Raw genomic sequence first — 4,945 nt, forward strand, 5'->3', positions numbered from 1 at the left:
GGGCGTGGCAGGACGAATGAGCCGGTAGCTCCACCCTTGAGCAGGCAGGTTCCAGGCTGGGGGGAAGGGAGGCCACATCTAGTGTCATAGTTAGGGTTTTACTGCTGTGAACAAGACACCATGACCAAAGCAACTCTTATAAAAACAACATTTAACTGGGGCTGGCTTACAGGTTCAGAGGTTCAGTTGATTATCATCAAGGTTGGAGCATGGCAGCATCCAGGCAGGCATGGTGCAAGCAGAGCTCAGAGTTCTACATCTTCATCTAAAGGCTTCTAGTGGAAGACTGACTTCCAGGCAGCAAGGACGAGGGTCTTAAGCCCACACCTACAGTGACACACCTACTCCAACAAAGCCACACCCACCGCAACAGTGCCACACCTTCTAGTAGTGCCACTCCCTGGGTTGAGCTTATGCAAACATCACATCTAGGTTGTGTCCAGTTTCTGGGTATTACGAATAAAGCTGCTATAAACACAGTAAATGTCTTTGTCGAATGTTGAGGCATCTTTTGGGTAAATGCCCAGGAGTGGTATAGTCAGAAACTGGAAATAACTTAGATGTCCTTCAACTAAAAATAGATAAATAAAATGCGGTACAACCACACAGTGGAATACTATTCAGCTATTAAAAAACAAAAACAAAAACAAAGACATCAGGAATTTTGCAGGCAAATGGATGGAACTTGAGAATATCATCCTAAGTGGGTAACCCAGACCCAAAAGCATGCATGGTATGTACTCCCTTATAAGTGAATATCAGCCATAAACTACAGGTACCATGTTATACTCCACAAACCCAAAGAAGCTAAACAAACAAGGAAGGCCTAAGAGAGGAAGCTTGAATCTCACTTAGAAAGGACAGTAAAATAATCATAGGAGGCAGATGGAAAGAAGGATCTGGGAGAGAGAGGGATAGGGAGGGGAATGTGGGATTCAGGATCAGGTGTAGGGGAGGACAGGAGAGATGGCCAGATGGCCATGAAAATGAATGGAAATCTGCAACTGATGGGGGTGAGGAGGTAGGGGGCACTTCCAGGATGAGACAGAGACTTGGGATAGGAGAGGTGCCCAAGAATCAGTGGGGGTGACCTTAGCTGAGACTCACTACATTGGGGATATGGAACCTGAAGAGGCCACCTCCTGTTGCCAGGCAGGAACCCCAGTGGAGTGATAGAGACATCAACCCACCCACAAAACTTTCAATTTATCCTGTTTATAAGAAATGCAAGCACCAAATGTGACCCACACAAACTGGATCCCAGATGAAAGTCATATCACAGACTCCAGATGAGCACAGAACAAGTTGGAGAAGAGCTCTACTTGTCATAATTACATCTTGTATTTACTGCAAAGAAAATAGCACACCTAGGCCAAAATAGCAAAGACTGACAAAGCATACTGTGAGACATATTTATAAACGTGTTTCTTAGATTAGTGAAGATACAGCCTGTATATCATTAAAATTTTAAATCATCTCATAAAGCTTTCTCACAAGTAAGAACTAGGGAACCAGAGGTTCTATTAATCTTTCTTTCTAAACCACTAAAAGGCTCCCTTCCCACAAGAGAGAGCTAAGCAGGGAGGATGCAATTTATCTATCCAAATATCTTTGAGTTTCTATTGCTGCAGGAAACAACAACACTGTAATCAAAAACAACTTTTCAAAGCATTTATTTCACCTTCCCCATCATGGTCCATCATCAAAGGAAGTGAGGGAAGGAACTCAAGGCAGGAACCTGGAGGTAGCTTTGACTGCAAGCCCAGGGGTAGCGTTGCCCACAGTGAGCGGGTCCCTCCCACATCAATCACCAATCAAGAAAATGTACCACAGACCTTCCCACAAAACAATCTGGGGGCAGCATTTTCTCAATTGAAATTTCTTCTTCCAAAAATTGCTCTAGGTTGTATGAAGTTGGCATAAAAGTAGCCAGCATGACAAGTCACTGGATTAAATGCTCATCTTTTCTATTTGTTACACTTGTTCTCTGCATTGAGAGAACTGCTTCAATTTTGATGAGTATTTTGAGAATCAGTTCAATACTTATTATTTTGCCAAGTTTGTATAGGTTATTCAATTAAAATTTAATATAATCATTACCTGCAAGTGGCTTTTCAAATAATCATTAATTAAATAATTTAGTCATCTTATTTTAATGAAGTGAAGAAAAACATCTTCCAAGAGAATATTTTTAATTAATGTATTTATTTTCCCCAAGTTGTAAGACATTAGCATTCATGCTTCATGTCTGCTGTGTAGCTACATATCACTTGTGTCATTAAGACGAGGGGATTGTGACCAGCAATGAACAATAGAAATATTGTCTAGAAAAATGAGTGTTTATCTCACCAAAGCTTTCAAAAATGATTTCTGAGATGATGATGTATTATTTTACATCCCATGAGTAAGAAGACAAAACTGTAACTATAGTTACCAAGTGTAATAGGACCTCTACTTTCCAGAATTGCATCCAGACTAAGTATTATTTAGGAAATTTGTTGTGTGAACACAGTCAGGGGCAGAAGGTTAGAAAGAAAACTTAAATGTGCCTGTCATCAGCAATTTATTATGCACTTTCATTATCAACATCTTTCACGAAACACTTTTACCTCAGAATTATACTTGTAGAGATATCCTTCAATGAGTTGTTTATGACATAGAAATATAACAGTAAATAATTTTTCTGGGTATAAAAAAAAATCTATTTTCTTCACATTCCATTCCCAGAATGCTTTCTCTGGCATTGGTTGAACGTCACTATTTTTAACAGGAAGGAAGGAAGGAAATTCTTTTGCTTAACCAGAAATGAGAATGCCCAGCTCATCTTGTCTCAGAAAACAGACACTGCCTCCAATTGTTTCATGGAGATGACAGTGCTAGTGTGATAACTAACTTCAAAAATAGAGATGTACAACTTTCAGACTGGACAGAGCTCTTCTCTTTATTCTACACATAGGTACTGGGTGTCTTGGGTTTCTGCAGTGTGTATGAATGTAGGATTCAAAATCAGGTAGATGGATTTAAATATTGAATCCTTTATTTATTAGATCTGTGAGCATAATTTAGTTACGTCATACCCCTTAACCCTATTTCCATGTGATTAAAATGGAGAACACAACCATAGCTTCCTGGTGACTTAATTATGAGGTTTAAATGAAGTCATTTAAGCCAAGAACAAGTGAATGTAGAGATACTAAGCACTTGATAAATGTTAGTATTATTGCTGGAAAGTTGATGCATGTTCATTACAGCATTCAGAAGTTATGATTAAATTAAGAAAGTATTCAAGAGGGACAGAGGAGGGAAAAAGAACACTAAGAATGTTTGGGAAAGTCTTAGGAGATCATATTATTTTAACCATACATAAATATACATCTAGTATACATGAATATATATTAAATGATGTTATGCCACTTGATCTGACAATACCCCCATCGAACACCATAATCCATCTGAGAAAAACATCAACACCAGGCATGAAAAGTCTCATTGCAAGTTGGTGATCAGGGGAGTCCAATAGACTTCCAAAGCAATATAGACTATTGCCTTTTCCCTTGATTGCCTCCCGGAGATTGAAGTAAGTCTTTGTTGATGAAACCACCATGTACTTTTGGCACAGAACTCAAAAGCTGGGACTCAGAGGTTTCAAGCTAGATCTAAGCTGAAAGCTTCCTCCTAAGAACTAATTCTCAAAATACTAAAAAGTGCTACACAAGCTGCAAAAACAGGAGTAAACGACAATTCTCCCAGCTGTTACATGTATGAACCAGAATAATGACCAGTCCCGTAAGATACTGCTAAATGTGCAATAGTGGCATTCATTATCTAAGTGGTAACCAACAGCTCTCTAATTGAACTTGAGGCCTGATCAGGAGGTCCATTATGCCTGGTGCTGTAAACCTAGCCAACTACCCATTACTGGTAAAGTCATAGATCTTAGAAGGTATCCCACTACTACTATTTTACTAAATCAAGATAATTCCTAACTACATTCTAAATGCTTATCCTTATACCTACAGATAATTGTAGCTCTCAGTTTTCATCAAAGCAGCTTCTCTTTGCCACAGATGGAGTTCATCACAGAAAGCCACACAACACAAAGAACATCTAATCATGGGGTGCCCAGACACAAAATACATTTACAACACACAGCCTACAGTTAAGGCTCAGTAAATATCACAGAAGAAGGAACCAAAAGATTAGAAGAGGCTAGGAAATCTGCTGTGAGATTGTATCTTCTAGAAATGACAGGGAATCAACATTCATAATACAATATGGCTGCCTAAGCAACAACTAAACAGTGATGTCACCAATAGACATGCTGACATAGAAGAGAGAAATCTCATCAGATCTCACCTCTAAAAAAAGAACTACAGATAACTAAAGAATGTTGAGAGAGGGAAAAACCTGTCTTCTGGGGGATGAGCCCCCTAATTAACTTTTCAATACCAAGAGGTTAACCCTTAAACCATATATAGACACAAGTAGCATCAAATAGATCAATGGGTTGTGCTTCTATATTTATGCATGCGTATGTATTTTTGCATACACGTGTGTGTATGTGTAACAAAAATAAAGAAAAGAGGCCATGAATTTGAGAGAAAGTAAGGGAGGCCATGCATTGTATTGAGGGAGAAGACACTGGAGAAGTTGGAGGAGGAAATTGAAGGAGAAAAAGATGTAATTATACTTTAATTTTAGACTAGTTTTAAATATATTCACATAGCCTTAAGAAATTCTATTGTTAGCTTTCCCTGATTCTGGAGTGACATTCTGTGGACCATTTGGCAAGTGGTGGCTATCTTCTAAGTCATCTCCTTGGGTTTCCCTTACTTTTTAGAAATCACTGTCTTGGATGCACCCTTGGGACAATAACCTTCCTCCCTTCCTCCCTTCCCTTCCTCCCTTCCTCCCTTCCCTCCCTTCCCTCCTTCCCTCCCTCCCT

The sequence above is a fragment of the Mus caroli genome, chromosome 6, assembly GCF_900094665.2.
Source record: "Mus caroli chromosome 6, CAROLI_EIJ_v1.1, whole genome shotgun sequence".
NCBI classification, from domain to species: Eukaryota; Metazoa; Chordata; class Mammalia; order Rodentia; family Muridae; genus Mus; species Mus caroli.